At 46.0% G+C, this 19086-nt stretch overlaps 1 pseudogene; it reads left to right on the forward strand.

Moving 5' to 3' along the window:
* LOC138671841 (zinc finger protein 850-like) overlaps positions 1–19086 on the forward strand; it is a 187626-nt pseudogene that overhangs the window by 15199 nt on the left and 153341 nt on the right.

Raw genomic sequence — 19086 nt, forward strand, 5'->3', positions numbered from 1 at the left:
CATTGTGTGTCAGGTTCCTATAAGGTGTCAGGACGTCACCGTCTATTTCTCCATGGAAGAGTGGGAGTACATAGAAGGAAACAAGGATCTGTACAAGGACGTCATGATAGAGGATCACCAGCCCCTCACATCTCCAGGTAAGAGGAGACCATACTAATTATAGAGGAGAGGTTGGGTCTGAGGTTACCTGTAATATAGTAACATAGTAAGGCTGAAAAAAGCCGTTTGTCCATCCAGTTCAGCCTATATTCCATCAGAATAAATCCCCAGATCTACGTCCTTCTAAACAACCTAATAATTGTAAGATACAATATTGTTACGCTCCAGGAAGACATCCAGGCCTCTCTTGAACCCCTCGACTGAGTTCGCCATCATCAACTTCTCAGGCAAGCAATTCCAGATTCTCACTGCCCTAACAGTAAAGAATCCTCTTCTATGTTGGTGGAAAAACCTTCTCTCCTTCAGACGCAGAGAATGCCCCCTTGTGACCGTCGCCTTCCTTGGTATAAACAGATCCTCAGCGAGATATTTGTGTTGTTCCCTTATATACTTATACATGGTTATTAGATCGCCCCTCAGTCGTCTTTTTTCTAGACTAAATAATCCTAATTTCGCTAATCTATCTGGGTATTGTAGTTCTCCCATCCCCTTTATTAATTTTGTTGCCCTCCTTTGTAGTCTCTCTAGTTCCATTATATCCTTCCTGAGCACCGGTGCCCAAAACTGGACACAGTACTCCATGTGCGGTCTAACTAGGGATTTGTACAGAGGCAGTATAATGCTCTCATCATGTGTATCCAGACCTCTTTTAATGCACCCCATGATCCTGTTTGCCTTGGCAGCTGCTGCCTGGCACTGGCTGCTCCAGGTAAGTTTATCATTAACTAGGATCCCCAAGTCCTTCTCCATGTCAGATTTACCCAGTGGTTTCCCGTTCAGTGTGTAATGGTGATATTGATTCCTTCTTCCCATGAGTATAACCTTACATTTACATTGTTAAACCGCATCTGCCACCTTTCAGCCCAAGTTTCCAACTTATCCAGATCCATCTGTAGCAGAATACTATCTTCTTTTGTATTGACTTCTTTACATAGTTTTGTATCATCTGCAAATATCAATATTTTACTGTGTAAACCTTCAACCAGATCGTTAATAAATATGTTGGCTCTCCATCCCTGGACTCCCCATCATCTCATCATCACATGTAGACGATGTATTCAGTCACTTCATATATTTCCTATAGATGGGTCCAGTCCAAGAAATCCACCAGAGAGAAGTCCCAGTCCTCTATGCTCCCAGGGTCGTCCAGAGGAGAAGCTGAATGTCCTCCTGGATCATCAGGTAGATGGAGCTGAGGTTCCTGGACTAGCTTTCTACTGACCTTCAGACTGTAGGTGCTATGTCATCTGGGGTCAGTACCGGCTACAGGATAAATGTACAGTCTGCCAAGTAGATGGAAATATCTGCACAATGCCAATCAGTTGCTTCTAATTCTGTCCATGAACACAGCTCTATACTGCAGATCATTTCATGCAGGAACATTAGAGAAAGATTTACATTGATGTGTAAAACATTTGGTGGAATGTTGACCTAGTCTGCTCACCACATGAAGGGTCATTCTTTTATTGGTTTTTCTTCTTCTCCTGATATAAGGTAAAGTGCTGTTTTTGTCTTTTTTTTATGTCTAATGTGGGATCTTAGCAGGAAGGTCATGGTGACACAACAACTGGACTTGACAAACCCTTATCCGAGTCGGTGAATGGTAAGAGCCTTTCAAAATCTTGATTTTTTTTTTTTTTTGTTCTATTGGTTTGTTGTCTGTATTTTTTTTAATGGACAATGGGGTGAATATTAACTTGAACACCATTAGATGTGGTCACAGTGACCAGTGGGGTAACTCGGGGGTCAGTATTGGGGATTCCACTTATTAACGAGGTAATACCAGCCACGGGACTTGAGCACAGCTACAGCCAGTGGCAAAAATTATGGAATCACCGGCCTTGGAGGATGTTCATTCAGTTGTTTAATTTTGTAGAAAAAAAGCCGACCACAGACACGGCACAAAACTACAGTCATTTCACATGGCAACTTTCTGGCTTTAAGAAACACTAAAAGAAATCAAGAACAAAAAATCTTGTAGTCAGTAATGGTTTCTTTTTTATAACAAGCATAGGGAAAAAATTATGGAATCACTCAATTCTGAGGAAAAAATAATGGAATCACCCTGTAAATTTTCATACCCAAAAATAACACCTGCATCAAATTATATCTGCTCGTTAGTCTGCATCTAAATAGGAGTGATCACACCTTGGAGAGCTGCTGCACCAAGTGGACTGACATGAATCATGGCTCCAACACGAGAGATGTCAATTGAAATAAAGGAGAGGATTATCAAACTCTAAAAGAGGGTAAATCATCACGCAATGGTGCAAAAGATGTTGGTTGTTCACAGTCAGCTGTCTAAAATCTGGACCAAATACAAACAACTTGGGAAGGTTGTTAAAGGCAAACATACTCATAGACCAAGGAAGACATCAAAGTGTCAAGACCGGAAACTTCAAGCAATATGTCTCCAAAACAGGAAATGCACAACAAAACAAATGAGGAACGAATGGGAGGAAACTGGAGTCAACGTCTGTGACCGAACTGTAAGAAACCGCCTCAAGGAAATGGGATTTACTTACAGAAAAGCTAAACAAAAGTCATCATTATCACCTAAACAGAAAATAACAAGGGGGCGTGGCCTAGCAGGCGATGTGAACAGACGTGCAACAGAGCTCTCCCGCTTCATTATCTCTGTATTAACCCCTTAGAGGCGCCGCCGAACGCAAATCATACTCTCAGGAGTGCACATAGTCCCGGGGAGCGAGGTGTGACCCGAAGGAACGGAATCTTATCTGAGGATGACACGCAGGAGACAGAAGGAGCTGACAGCTGCGGGAAGCTCACAGGCCCAAGATGGCGCCGAGACTGCAGAGGAGGCGGCGAGGGCAAACGCTGCTTATCAGAGGAAGATGGATGTGATCGCTAAGTTGGAGCGATTTGCCAGGTCAGAGGAGGCTGTAAATCTACAGTCAGAGGCTGGAAGTGTGGAGTCTGGAGCAGCTGGTGCCCCCGGAGAACAGCAGGAAGGAGGGGCTCAGCTACAGTGCAGTGGGTCAGACCAGGGATCTCCTACCAGGGCCGCAGGAGCTGTTCTGCCTGCACAGTCTGACATGCCAGAAATGGAGGAGCCGACTCTGAAGGACATATTTTCAGTGGTGATGTGCTGTAAGTCTGCCCTGGGGGCTCTAAACCTTCGAGCTGATGAATTAAAGGGAGAGATGGTCGCTTTAAACTCTGCTATGCGTAAAGTTGAAAAGAGAGTGGAAGAGGTGGAAGAAAGGGTTGGGAGTGCAGAAGATCGGATTGGTGAATTGTTAAACAGGGAAAAAAAGTATATTCAACGTATTGCTGATCTGGAGTTTAAGACTGATGACCTTGAAAACCGATGCCGCAGGAACAACCTAAGGATTGTGGGGGTCCCAGAAAAGGCGGAAGGGAGCAACCCCATGGCTTATATTGAGGCATGGCTAAAAAACGCTGTGGGTGGAGATGGCCTTACTAAGATGTTTGCCGTTGAAAGAGCGCACCGTGTGCCCACCAGGCCCCTCCCCCCCGGCTCGGCCCCAAGAGTTATCTTGGCTAAAATTCTGAACTATCAGGACCGAGACATTTTGTTGAGGAAAGCCAGGAATCGTGATGAGCTGACCATTGATGGTAATCGGGTCTCCCTTTATCCGGATTATTCTGCGGCGGTCCAAAAGCTTCGGATGAAGTTTGGAGAGGTCAAGAGGAGGTTGCGAGACTTAGATGTCCATTATTCAATGATTTACCCAGCAAAATTAAGGGTGGTGGCTCTGGATCGGGTGCATTTTTTCCAAAATCCAGAGGAGGCGTCACAATGGCTGGATCTCAATACTAAGCATGTCAGAACGGGGCAGACCCGCTGAAACTGATTTAAGTGCTACTGAGGCAATTGTTAACCCTTTACTGTTATGTTTGGTTTGATAGTTAACTGGTACTGTGACTTTATGGTATGTTGATATCATCAGGTTGTGTTCGGCGGCGCAACGGAATTTGCATTTTGGCTATGGTGGGCGGGGGAGCTGAAGGAACGCAGAGTTTTTATCGTTAGGCTGTGAAACAGCGTTCCCAGATCTCAAATTGAGAGAGAGAGTTTATTTTGATATTGTAAGAGTAGAGAGGAGTTAGGTGGGCTTAAGAGAGGGGAGAGATAGAGAGTTATTTCAGTTGGGAATTGGGGATGGGGGGGGAAGGAGGGAGGGGGTGGGAGTTGGGGTTGAGACCTTAGGGAGCTTGAACTCATTCATTGTTTCTATAAGCTACAATGGGTGGGGAGGTTAAAATCCTAAGTTGGAATGTTAGGGGCCTTGCAAATGCTACTAAACGAACAGGTATTTTCCAATATGTACTGAAACAGAGGCCTTCAGTGATATGTCTGCAGGAAACTCGCCTAGTGAAGGAAAAGGTTGCTATTCTACAGAAGAGATGGGTGAGAAAGGCGTATCACTCAACTTTCTCAAATTATGCCAGAGGTGTGTCAATTTTGATACACGTTAGTGTTCCGTTTGAAGAGATTGAGGTAACCACCGATAGACGGCCAATTTGTGTTTTTAGTATGCAAGATATTTAACAGGTTAATTTGTATTGTGTCAATTTATATTCCACCACCATATTCCAAGAAAAAGATACAGGAGATTCTGGAAATTACGGGTAGGTGGGATGGGGTGCCCCTCCTTATAGTGGGGGATGTGAACAATATATCTAATGATCACTGGGACAAGGGTAGACATGCGGAGTTGAGAAGTGAAGGGAACTCTACTCCTTTTGGAAATTATCTAAGAGAAATAGGATGGATAGATTTGTGGCGGGTGCGTAATCCTAGGACATATGCCTACTCATGTTATTCAGCAACATACGGATCTTTATCTCGCATTGATGTGGCTTTGGGAAATGGGGGAGTGAATAATCTAATACATGAGGTGGAGTATAGGCCTAGAGTAATATCGGACCATAGCCCAGTATTGGTCTCGGTACAAATGAATGGGAAGAGTGGTCTGACGGGGTTGGGATGGAAATTTCACCCCTCCTGGCTACAGTATTTGGATATGGAACAGGTGGGAACTGAACTCGGGGAGTTTTTCAGGATTAATGAAGGGAGTGCGGGGAATCTTGTAGTGTGGGACACCATGAAGGCATACCTGAGAGGAATTTTATTCCGGGACATCTCGAGACATAAAACTAAGTCTAAAATTCAAGACAATGCAGTGATGGAGGAACTGAGGGTGGCGGAAGAGACACTGGCCTCTCAGAATTCAAGAGAAGCGCAACTTCGTATGAGGGCGGCTCAGGTAGCGGTCGATGAACTCCATATGCGTAGGGCAGATAGGTTGAGAGCCTTTCAAAAGGAGACATTTTATTCTGAGGGAGAGAAGGTAGGACATTTGCTCTCGGTGGTGGTTTCTGCCCAGCGGGATTCTTCACATGTATACTCCATAAGAACAGAGGAAGGTAAAACGGTTACTCAGGGGGGGGGAATTTTAGACGTTTTTCGGAGATTTTATAGTAAATTATATTCCTCTAGGGTGGATAAAAGTCCTGAGGAAATGAATAGATATCTGAAAGAGGTTGACTTACCCAGACTAGGTAGAGAGGAAAAGGAGTGGATGGATAGACCGCTTGGGGAGGATGAATTGAAGGCGGCTTTGGCGGATATGGCGGGGGGCAAGGCTCCGGGGACGGACGGTATCCCAGTAGAGGTTTATAAAATTCTTAATGCAGAGTTAATGCCCAAATTGGAGCGAGTGTTCTCTGAGTCGTTGGAGAGGGGAGTGCTGCCTCCATCAATGAGAGAGGCCATTGTGGTGGTTATTCCTAAAGCTGATAAAGATCCTCAACAGCCGGAGTCGTATAAACCGGCTAAATAAGATTAAAATAGATAAATCTCCGGGTCCGGATGGCATACACCCACGAGTACTAAGAGAACTAAGTAATGTAATAGATAAACCATTATTTCTTATTTTTAGGGACTCTATAGCGACAGGGTCTGTTCCGCAGGATTGGCGCATAGCAAATGTGGTGCCAATATTCAAAAAGGGCTCTAAAAGTGAACCTGGAAATTATAGGCCAGTAAGTCTAACCTCTATTGTTGGTAAAATATTTGAAGGGTTTCTGAGGGATGTTATTCTGGATTATCTCAATGAGAATAACTGTTTAACTCCATATCAGCATGGGTTTATGAGAAATCGCTCCTGTCAAACCAATCTAATCAGTTTTTATGAAGAGGTAAGCTATAGGCTGGACCACGGTGAGTCATTGGACGTGGTATATCTCGATTTTTCCAAAGCGTTTGATACCGTGCCGCACAAGAGGTTGGTACACAAAATGAGAATGCTTGGTCTGGGGGAAATTGTGTGTAAATGGGTTAGTAACTGGCTTAGTGATAGAAAGCAGAGGGTGGTTATAAATGGTATAGTCTCTAACTGGGTCGCTGTGACCAGTGGGGTACCGCAGGGGTCAGTATTGGGACCTGTTCTCTTCAACATATTCATTAATGATCTGGTAGAAGGTTTACACAGTAAAATATCGATATTTGCAGATGATACAAAACTATGTAAAGCAGTTAATACAAGAGAAGATGGTATTCTGCTACAGATGGATCTGGATAAGTTGGAAACTTGGGCTGAAAGGTGGCAGATGAGGTTTAACAATGATAAATGTAAGGTTATACACATGGGAAGAAGGAATCAATGTCACCATTACACACTGAATGGGAAACCACTGGGTAAATCTGACAGGGAGAAGGACTTGGGGATCCTAGTTAATGATAAACTTACCTGGAGCAGCCAGTGCCAGGCAGCAGCTGCCAAGGCAAACAGGATCATGGGGTGCATTAAAAGAGGTCTGGATACACATGATGAGAGCATTATACTGCCTCTGTACAAATCCCTAGTTAGACCGCACATGGAGTACTGTGTCCAGTTTTGGGCACCGGTGCTCAGGAAGGATATAATGGAACTAGAGAGAGTACAAAGGAGGGCAACAAAATTAATAAAGGGGATGGGAGAACTACAATACCCAGATAGATTAGCGAAATTAGGATTATTTAGTCTAGAAAAAAGACGACTGAGGGGCGATCTAATAACCATGTATAAGTATATAAGGGGACAATACAAATATCTCGCTGAGGATCTGTTTATACCAAGGAAGGTGACGGGCATAAGGGGGCATTCTTTGCGTCTGGAGGAGAGAAGGTTTTTCCACCAACATAGAAGAGGATTCTTTACTGTTAGGGCAGTGAGAATCTGGAATTGCTTGCCTGAGGAGGTGGTGATGGCGAACTCAGTCGAGGGGTTCAAGAGAGGCCTGGATGTCTTCCTGGAGCAGAACAATATTGTATCATACAATTAGGTTCTGTAGAAGGACGTAGATCTGGGGATTTATTATGATGGAATATAGGCTGAACTGGATGGACAAATGTCTTTTTTCGGCCTTACTAACTATGTTACTATGTTACTATGTTACCAATTTCACTTCTAACGGCTGACATAAAGATTTTGGCGAAGGCCCTGGCGAACAGGCTGTCCCAAGTGATCGATAAATTGATTCACCCAGACCAGTCTGGCTTTATGCCCAATAAATCCACGGCAATTAACTTGAGAAGGCTATTTTTAAATATGCAAATTCCTGCAGACAATGCCGGAAAAAGAGTTGTGGTGTCCTTAGATGCCCACAAGGCCTTTGATTGTGTGGAGTGGAGTTACTTGTGGTCGGTAGAGTTGAGCGACCTTGACCTTTTTAGAGTCGAGCCGGGTTTCGCGAAACCCGACTATCTCAAAAGTCGGGTCGAGTGAAATCGGCCGATTATGACGTAAAGTCGGGATCGACCGAAACACGAAACCCAATGCAAGTCAATGGGGCAGCATAGTCGGCAGTGAGTGGGGGCCAGGAAAACACCTAGAGTGCCCATTTTAATGTCAAAACCATCCATTCTTCTTAATGAAGCTTGTCAAGCGTAATTTACCTTATAATAATTGGAAGGCATTTGAAATTGGGGGTCATTTGGCTAAAGTTGTGGTGGGTAGGGCTGGTTCAAGTAATTAGTGGGCCCAGGAAATCTGGACCACGTCACGGCAGTGGAGCAGGGAGAGGTAAGTATTTCAACTTTGCAAGTGCTGTGAACCTGAGCAAGCAGGGGGGGCCCACTCGTTGGCATTGGCACTGGCACAGGGCCCCTCAAAGTACAGCGGTGTGTTTGCACGGCGGGGGCGCCTCCCACCGGCAGCAACACTTTTGCGTACCATGAGAGGCCCTGTGCCAGTGACGTCGCCAACTAGTATTCCTCCCCCCACCTGATGAAGGAACCTGCACTTTCATCTGCACCTTCCTGTTTGTCCCCGTGTAAGGTGGTATGGTATGCGGGAAGGGGGACCTGACTTTCAGCAGGGTCACAATCTTGCAGTGTAGCGTGCACGGGAAATGTTGCGTTATGGGTCAATGTACCAGCAGACTCATCTATCACTGGCTGGGCAATGGGCAGGATGAGGAGGAAACACAGATATAGGCCCAAAGAATAAAGTGGGCTAAATGCAGTTCAAAATTGGTAACACAGGACTAATCAGGGGGCATTGCAGTGGAGGACAACTGGAATGAGAGGCTGACACAGAGAGTAGGCCCAAATCAGTAAGTAGTCGAAATGCAGTTCAAAATTGGCAACAGTAGTAAACAGGCGGCACAGCTTTGTTCAGTGGAGGAGAACAGCAAGGAGTGGCAGACACCGATAGTAGGCCCCAACCCAACTAGTAGGCCAAATGCAGTCTAACATTAACAACTACTTAACGAGCGCCTGAAAACGGAATTTCAGGACAGGAAACCAGGAGAACAGCAAGGAGCTGCAGACACCGATAGTAGGCCCCAAACCAACTAGTATGCCAAATGCAGTTGTTCCGTTTAACCACAATTTAATGAGAGCCTGAAGATAGAAGTTCAGGAAAGGCAACCTGGAGAACACCTTGCAGTGGAACACACCATCTCTCTACACCCCATACCCAATTTGTAGGCCTAATGCAGCGTAGTTTCCAACAACTACTAAACGAGAGCATGATGATCGAAGCATTGGCGAGGAAACCTGGGGAACACCTTGGAGTGGAACACACCATCTCTCTACAGTGGAACACACCATCTCTCTACACCCCATACCCAATTTGTAGGCCTAATGCAGCGTAGTTTCCAACAACTACTAAACGAGAGTCGGAAGATCGAAGCAATGGAGAGGAAACCTGGGGAACACCTTGGAGTGGAACACACCATCTCTCTACACCCCATACCCAATTTGTAGGCCTAATGCAGCGTAGTTTCCAACAACTACTAAACGAGAGCCGGAAGATCGAAGCTCAGGAAAGGCAACCTGGAGAACACCTTGGAGTGGAACACACCATCTCTCTACACCCCATACCCAATTTGTAGGCCCAATGCAGCGTAGTTTCCAACAACTACTAAACGAGAGCCGGAAGATCGAAGCAATGGAGAGGAAACCTGGGGAACACCTTGGAGTGTAACACACCATCTCTCTACACCCCATACCCAATTTGTAGGCCTAATGCAGCGTAGTTTCCAACAACTACTAAACGAGAGCATGATGATCGAAGCATTGGCGAGGAAACCTGGGGAACACCTTGGAGTGTAACACACCATCTCTCTACACCCCATACCCAATTTGTAGGCCTAATGCAGCGTAGTTTCCAACAACTACTAAACGAGAGCCGGAAGATCGAAGCAATGGAGAGGAAACCTGGGGAACACCTTGGAGTGGAACACACCATCTCTCTACAGTGGAACACACCATCTCTCTACACCCCATACCCAATTTGTAGGCCTAATGCAGCGTAGTTTCCAACAACTACTAAACGAGAGCCGGAAGATCGAAGCTCAGGAAAGGCAACCTGGGGAACACCTTGGAGTGGAACACACCATCTCTCTACACCCCATACCCAATTTGTAGGCCCAATGCAGCGTAGTTTCCAACAACTACTAAACGAGAGCCGGAAGATCGAAGCTCAGGAAAGGCAACCTGGGGAACACCTTGGAGTGTAACAAACCCTCTCTCTACACCACGGAAGGGCTGATTCTTAGGAAGGAAGGCTGTCGGAAAGAAGCAGGGCGCGTCCGAGGGTGATTATATTCTTATTAGGTATATACTCACCCTCGGACGCGCCCTGAATCTTTATTTGTAATGAATGTTTATTTGCAATGTGGTTTTGACTTACTCTATTTTTTTGGTAAATAATGATTTTATTATTTTCATTGTTTTGCATCTTCTTGGCAATAATATAAAGAAGACGCGACAGGACAACACTCGGTGGATGCCATATCTGTGTTTAAAATTGAAAAAACCTTTCAGTTAACTACTTGCAGGAGAAAGTTATTGTAGCTGGTGGCCATTTTTAGTACTGTACCAGATTTTTGTTGTATGTGTTTGTTTTTAATGTTAAAATGTCTGCATTTGATATCTCTCCAGTATTTTCTTTTTTATAAGCAAAATACTTATTTTTATATTTTCTGATGTTGGTTCCAGGGGTACACGGGCAGCAGTGGTGTGGTCAGTGGAGGCCTAGTGGAAGGAGTGACCGCAGACAGGCATCGAAGGCCTAAAATAATAACACATGGCTGTAGGCAATTTTAAATTGGTTCCAGGGGTACACGGGCAGCAGTGGTGTGGTCAGTGGAGGCCTAGTGGAAGGAGTGACCACAGACAGGCATCGAAGGCCTAAAATAATAACACATGGCTGTAGGCAATTTTAAATTGGTTACAGGGGTACACGGGCAGCAGTGGTGTGGTCAGTGGAGGCCTAGTGGAAGGAGTGACCGCAGACAGGCATCGAAGGCCTAAAATAATAACACATGGCTGTAGGCAATTTTAAATTGGTTCCAGGGGTACACGGGCAGCAGTGGTGTGGTCAGTGGAGGCCTAGTGGAAGGAGTGACCGCAGACAGGCATCGAAGGCCTAAAATAATAACACATGGCTGTAGGCAATTTTAAATTGGTTCCAGGGGTACACGGGCAGCAGTGGTGTGGTCAGTGGAGGCCTAGTGGAAGGAGTCACCGCAGACAGGCATCGAAGGCCTAAAATAATAACACATGGCTGTAGGCAATTTTAAATTGGTTACAGGGGTACACGGGCAGCAGTGGTGTGGTCAGTGGAGGCCTAGTGGAAGGAGTAACCGCAGACAGGCATCGAAGGCCTAAAATAATAACACATGGCTGTAGGCAATTTTAAATTGGTTCCAGGGGTACACGGGCAGCAGTGGTGTGGTCAGTGGAGGCCTAGTGGAAGGAGTGACCACAGACAGGCATCGAAGGCCTAAAATAATAACACATGGCTGTAGGCAATTTTAAATTGGTTCCAGGGGTACACGGGCAGCAGTGGTGTGGTCAGTGGAGGCCTAGTGGAAGGAGTCACCGCAGACAGGCATCGAAGGCCTAAAATAATAACACATGGCTGTAGGCAATTTTAAATTGGTTACAGGGGTACACGGGCAGCAGTGGTGTGGTCAGTGGAGGCCTAGTGGAAGGAGTGACCACAGACAGGCATCGAAGGCCTAACATAACAAAAATGTCAATACAATGGTATTATCAGTGGCAGGCATTGAAGGATGTCAGCGCATAGACTAAACATTGGTGGAGCTGTGAGATAATTTTGCAAGTGGTAGAGCACTGTTTGAGCTGGGGTGGGGGGAAACTGTCTTGTGGCCGGCGGTACAGGCCCAGGGCCCCTCATATTACAACGGTGTGTCTGACGTTGGGTGCGCACCACCACCGCCAGAGACACTTTATTGTACTAGGAGGGACCCAGTGGCAGTGCCGTCGACCAAAAGCGGGCTCACCCACCTCTTCAGACAAACTGCACTCTCACGGGTGCTGTCGCCAAGTGTCGATACCACGGCCCCGTGTGGGGAGTTTGGCCATTTAGTGAGGTGTAAACATGTCGTATGCTGGACAATCAGGTGCAGAAAATTACGAGATTGGAAAAGGCATTCAGAATAGTCCACAGGCAAGACCTTTTCATAGGAAAGCTAGGTGTCAGCCGGGCAAGGTGGGGCAAAAGATTTTGAAATCTAGTTGTGGTTCATTTTAATGAAGGTTAGATCATCTACATTTTGGGTAGCCAGACGAGTCCTTTTTTCTGTTAGTATTGAACCTGCAGCACTGAATACTCTTTCTGATAGGACACTAGCTGCCGGGCAAGCAAGCTCCTGCAATGCATATTCTGCCAATTCTGGCCAGGTGTCTAATTTTGATGCCCAGTAATCAAATGGGAATGACGGTTGAGGGAGAACATCGATAAGGGATGAAAAATAGTTTGTAACCATACTGGACAAATGTTGTCTCCTGTCACTTTGAATTGATGCAGCAGTACCTGTCCTGTCTGCGGTCATAGCAAAATCACTCCACAACCTGGTCAGAAAACCCCTCTGGCCAACGCCACTTCTGATTTCTGCCCCTCTAACTCCTCTGGTCTGCTGGCCCCTGCAGCTCGTGTGAGAACGATCACGGGCGCTGTGTGCAGGGAATGCCAGAAGCAAACGGTCAACAAGAGTTGATTGTTTGGTTGCTAAAATTAGTTCCAAGTTCTCATGTGGCATTATATTTTGCAATTTGCCTTTATAGCGAGGATCAAGGAGGCAGGCCAACCAGTAATCGTCATCATTCATCATTTTAGTTATGCGTGTGTCCCTTTTGAGGATACGTAAGGTATAATCCGCCATGTGGGCCAAAGTTCCAGTTCTCAAATCTGCGGTTGTGCTTGGTTGAGGGGCAGTTTCAGGCAAATCCACGTCACTTGTGTCCCTCAAAAAACCAGAACCCGGCCTTGCCGCGCCACCAATTTCCAGTGGCCCCGGAAAAGCTTCCTCATTAAAAATATAATCATCCCCATCATCCTCCTCGTCCTCCTCCTCCTCTTCGCCCGCTACCTCGTCCTGTACACTGCCCTGGCCAGACAATGGCTGACTGTCATCAAGGCTTTCCTCTTCCTCAGCTGCAGACGCCTGATCCTTTATGTGCGTCAAACTTTGCATCAGCAGACGCATTAGGGGGATGCTCATGCTTATTATGGCGTTGTCTGCACTAACCAGCCGTGTGCATTCCTCAAAACACTGAAGGACTTGACACATGTCTTGAATCTTCGACCACTGCACACCTGACAACTCCATGTCTGCCATCCTACTGCCTGCCCGTGTATGTGTATCCTCCCACAAAAACATAACAGCCCGCCTCTGTTCACACAGTCTCTGAAGCATGTGCAGTGTTGAGTTCCACCTTGTTGCAACGTCTATGATTAGGCGATGCTGGGGAAGGTTCAAAGAACGCTGATAGGTCTGCATACGGCTGGAGTGTACGGGCGAACGGCGGATATGTGAGCAAAGTCCACGCACTTTGAGGAGCAGGTCGGATAACCCCGGATAACTTTTCAGGAAGCACTGCACCACCAGGTTTAAGGTGTGAGCCAGGCAAGGAATGTGTTTCAGTTGGGAAAGGGAGATGGCAGCCATGAAATTCCTTCCGTTATCACTCACTACCTTGCCTGCCTCAAGATCTACAGTGCCCAGCCACGACTGCGTTTCTTTCTGCAAGAACTCGGACAGAACTTCCGCGGTGTGTCTGTTGTCGCCCAAACACTTCATAGCCAATACAGCCTGCTGACGTTTGCCAGTAGCTGCCCCATAATGAGAGACCTGGTGTGCAACAGTGGCAGCTGCGGATGGAGTGGTTGTGCGACTGCGGTCTGTGGACGAGCTCTCGCTTCTGCAGGAGGACGAAGAGGAGGAGGAGGGGGTGCGAACGGCTACAGCCAATTGTTTCCTAGACCGTGGGCTAGGCAGAACTGTCCCAAACTTGCTGTCCCCTGTGGACCCTGCATCCACCACATTTACCCAGTGTGCCGTGATGGACACGTAACGTCCCTGGCCATGCCTACTGGTCCATGCATCTGTTGTCAGGTGCACCTTTGTGCTCACAGATTGCCTGAGTGCATGGACAATGCGCTCTTTAACATGCTGGTGGAGGGCTGGGATGGCTTTTCTGGGAAAAAAAGTGTCGACTGGGTAGCTCGTAGCGTGGTACAGCGTAGTCCATCAGGGCTTTGAAAGCTTCGCTTTCAACTAACCGGTAGGGCATCATCTCTAACGAGATTAGTCTAGCTATGTGTGCGTTCAAACCCTGTGTACGCGGATGCGAGGCTAAGTACTTCCTTTTTCTAACCATAGTCTCATGTAGGGTGAGCTGGACTGGAGAGCTGGAGATCGTGGAACTAGCGGGGGTGCCGGTGGACATGGCAGACTGAGAGACGGTGGGAGATGGTATTGTTGCCACCGGTGCCCTAGATGCAGTGTTTCCTACTACGAAACTGGTGATTCCCTGACCCTGACGGCTTTGGCCTGGCAAAGAAACCTGCACAGATACTGCAGGTGGTGCGGAAAATGGTGGCCCTACACTGCCGGAAGGGATGTTGCGTTGCTGACTAGCTTCATTGGCCGAGGGTGCTACAACCTTAAGGGACGTTTGGTAGTTAGTCCAGGCTTGCAAATGCATGGTGGTTAAATGTCTATGCATGCAACTTGTATTGAGACTTTTCAGATTCTATCCTCTGCTTAAGGTAGTTGAACATTTTTGACAGATGACTTTGCGCTGATCAATTGGATGTTGTTTAAAAAAATGCCAGACTGCACTCTTTCTAGCATCGGATACCTTTTCAGGCATTGCAGACTGAGCTTTAACCGGATGGCCACGCTGTCCTCCAACAGGTTTTAGCTTTGCCACGCGTTTTGGGCAAGATACGGGCCCGGCAGATGGAACCTGTTGCGATGTTGATGCCTGCTGCGGCCCCTCCTCCTCCGCTTCAGAACTGCTGCCGCCTGCACCCTGTTCCCCCAATGGCTGCCAATCGGGGTCAAGAACTGGGTCATCTATTACCTCTTCTTGTAGCTCGTGTGCAACTTCGTCTGTGTCACCGTGTCGGTCGGTGGTATAGCGTTCGTGATGGGGCAACATAGTCTCATCAGGGTCTGATTCTTGATCAGCACCCTGCGAGGGCAATGTTGTGGTCTGAGTCAAAGGACCAGCATAGTAGTCTGGCTGTGGCTGTGCATCAGTGCACTCCATGTCAGATTCAACTAGTAATGGGCATGGCCTGTTAACTGCTTCACTTTCTAAGCCAGGGACGGTATGTGTAAAGAGCTCCATGGAGTAACCCGTTGTGTCGCCTGCTGCATTCTTCTCTGTTGTTGTTTTTGCTGAAGAGGACAAGGAAGCGACTTGTCCCTGACCGTGAACATCCACTAACGAGGCGCTGCTTTGACATTTACCAGTTTCACGAGAGGAGGCAAAAGAGCTAGAGGCTGAGTCAGCAAGATAAGCCAAAACTTGCTCTTGCTGCTCCGGCTTTAAAAGCGGTTTTCCTACTCCCAGAAAAGGGAGCGTTCGAGGCCTTGTGTAGCCAGACGACGAACCTGGCTCCACAGCTCCAGACTTAGGTGCAATATTTTTTTTCCCACGACCAGCTGATGCTCCACCACTACCACTACCCTCATTACCAGCTGACAATGAACGCCCCCGGCCACGACCTCTTCCACCATACTTCCTCATTGTTTTAAAAACGTTACCAAACTAACGGTATTTGTTGCTGTCACACAAATTACACGGTGAGCTATAACTTCAGTATGATTTAGCTACCCCTTTACAGGTGAGTGAGACCACAACGAAAATCAGGCACAATGTTACACACTCTGTTGTTGGTGGCAACAAATGAGAGAGATGCCACACACGCAGGACTGTCACTGAAGCACAAATGTAAATATTAATCTCCCACTGATTTGATTTTTTTTTTTTTTTAAGGGAGACTTTAGGAAAAAAAATAATAGAATAAAATGATTTTTTCAGGAAGAATTTAGAAACCAAATAAAATAAAATGATTTTTTCAGGGAGAATTTAGAAAACAAATAAAACAAAAAAAGGCTTTCTATGGCCCACTGAGTGAGAGATGACGCACACAGGAGTCAGGAGTGGCACACAAGCCCAGAGGCCAATATTTATCTCCCACTGATTGATGTAGTGATTTTTTCAGGTAGATTTTGGAACCCAAATCAAGCTAAAAAAATAATAGGCTTTCTATGGCCCACAATTGGAGAGAGAGAGAGAGAGATGGCACACCCAGGAGTCAAGACTGGCACATAAGCAGAAAGGGCAATATTAATCTCCCACTGATTTGTTTGTTTTTTTTTTTTTTTCAGGGAGACTTTAGGAAAAAAAAAATAGAATAAAATGATTTTTTCAGGAAGAATTTAGAAACCAAAGAAAATAAAATGATTTTTTCAGGGAGAATTTAGAAAACAAATAAAACAAAAAAAGGCTTTCTATGGCCCACTGAGTGAGAGATGACGCACACAGGAGTCAGGAGTGGCACACAAGCCCAGAGGCCAATATTTATCTCCCACTTTTTTTTTTTTGTTCCAGGGAAAATTTATAAACCCAATAAAAAAAATAATAAATAGGCTTTCTATTGCCCACTATCTGAGAGACAGAGAGAGATGGCACGCTTAGGACTGGCACACAAGCCCAAAGGCCAATATTAATCTCCCTTTTTTTTTTAAGGGAGAATTTATAAAACCAAAAAAAAATAAATAAATAGGCTTTCTATGGCCCACTATTTGTGAGAGAGATGGCACGCTCAGGACTGGCACACAAGCCCAGAGGCCAATATTAATCTCCCACTTTTTTCTTTTTTTTCCAGGGAAAATTTATAAACCCAATAAAAAAAAAAATAAATAAATAGGCTTTCTATGGCCCACTATCTGAGAGAGAGAGATGGCACGCTTAGGACTGGCACACAAGCCCAAAGGCCAATATTAATCTCCCACTGATTGATTTATTGATTTTTTCAGGTAGAATTTAGAACCCAAATAAAGCAAAAAAAAAAAAAAAATGGGCTTTCTATGGCCCACTGAGTGAGTGATGATGCACACAGGAGTCAGGAGTGGCACACAAGCCCTGAGGCCAATATTTTTCTCCCACTGATTGATGTAGTGATTTTTTCAGGTAGATTTTAGAACCAAAATCAAGCAAAAAAATAAATAGGCTTTCTATGGCCCACTGAGTGAGAGATGACACAGACAGGGATGGCACTCTAGCAGAAATGCCAATCTTAATCTCCCACAAAAAAAAAAAAAAAAAACAGGGAGTGTCCTTCAATTACTATCTCCCTGCAGTAATCTCAGCCAGGTATGGCAGGCAGCAATAAGGAGTGGACTGATGCACAAATTAAATAAAAAGTGTGTACAAACCAAAAAGATAGCTGTGCAGAAAGGAAGGAACAAGAGGAATTGGCTATGAAAAAAGCAGTTGGTTTGCACAGCGGCGTACACACAGCAATGCAGCTATCAGGGAGCCTTCTAGGGCAGCCCAATGAGCTACAGCGCTGAGGGAAAAAAAAAAAAATGTAGCTTCCTCTGTCCCTGCACACCGAAGGTGGTGTTGGGCAGTGGAAATCGCTACAGCACAAGCGGTTTGGTGGTTAATGGACCCTGCCTAACGCTATCCCTGCTTCTGACGAAGCGGCAGCAACCTCTCCCTAAGCTCAGATCAGCTGCAGTAACATGGCGGTCGGCGGGAACTCCCCTTTATAGCCCCTGTGACGCCGCAGACAGCAAGCCAATCACTGCAATGCCCTTCTCTAAGATGGTGGGGACCAGGACCCATGTCATCACGCTGCCCACACTCTGCGTTTACCTTCATTGGCTGAGAAATGGCGCTTTTCGCGTCATTGAAACGCGACTTTGGCGCGAAAGTCGCGTACCGCATGGCCGACCCTCCACAGGGGTCGGATCGGGTTTCATGAAACCCGACTTTGCCAAAAGTCGGCGACTTTTGAAAATGAACGACCCGTTTCGCTCAACCCTAGTGGTCGGTACTGGATCGCCTGGGGTTTGGTCCAAAATTCATCTCCTGGGTTCAGTTGCTGTACTCGTTCCCAACGGCAAAAATTAGAGTTAATAATAATTTGTCAGAGAGTTTCCCGCTGTTTAGGGGTACCAGACAGGGATGTCCGCTGTCCCCGTTGCTCTTCGCTCTGGCCGTGGAGCCGTTAGCGGCTAAAATAAGAGGTGCTCAGGAGGTTAGAGGTTTCATCTATGGTAGGAGGGAAGACAAAATTGCATTATATGCTGACGATATTTTGTTGTTCCTGGAGGATTCTGAAAGGTCCCTGTGCAATGCGGTTGCTTTGATTGAGGTGTTTGGTCGGTTTTCGGGTCTCACAATAAACTGGGATAAGTCTTGTATGTTGTTGATTGAGGGGGACAGTATGGGCAGTGGAGAGAGGGCGATGACCACAAAATTAAAGATTGTTCAAAAATTCAAATATTTGGGTATTCAGATTGCTCTTCCTCTAACTACCTTTGAGGAACTGAATTTAAGTCCATTAATGCAGAAAATTCGTACCAAGATTGCGGCATGGAACAAATTACATTTATCGGTGGTTGGTAGGGTGAACCTCTTAAAGATGATTGTAATGCCACAGTTGTTGTACGTGCTACATAACTCTCCCATTTGGATTACACAGTGCAGATTCCGTAAGATTAGGTCTTTGTTTGGGGAATTAATATGGGGAGGAAAGAGTCCTAGGTTTAAACAGGAGATACTTCAGAGGGCCAAAACAGAGGGGGGTCTTGCACTTCCTAATCCATGGCTATACTTCTTAGCAGCACAGTGTCAACATCTCAAAGGATGGGGGGAGGAGGCAGGGAGTGTGCAAATACCTAATAGCTTGAGGTTCTTACTACAGGCAGACGTTTTGAGTGACAGTTTGGAGGGAGGACAATTCAAAAAAATGGGTTCACAGAGGTGCACTATCAAATTAATTCACAGAGTATGGGAAAAAGTCAAACTGATTAGGGAAGTGAGTGGGTTCACCAGATTCTCGCCTATTTGGGACAACATTTATCTACCGGAATTTAGGCAGAGGGAGGGTT

The sequence above is a fragment of the Ranitomeya imitator genome, chromosome 3 (genome assembly GCF_032444005.1).
Source record: "Ranitomeya imitator isolate aRanImi1 chromosome 3, aRanImi1.pri, whole genome shotgun sequence".
Taxonomy (NCBI): Eukaryota; Metazoa; Chordata; class Amphibia; order Anura; family Dendrobatidae; genus Ranitomeya; species Ranitomeya imitator.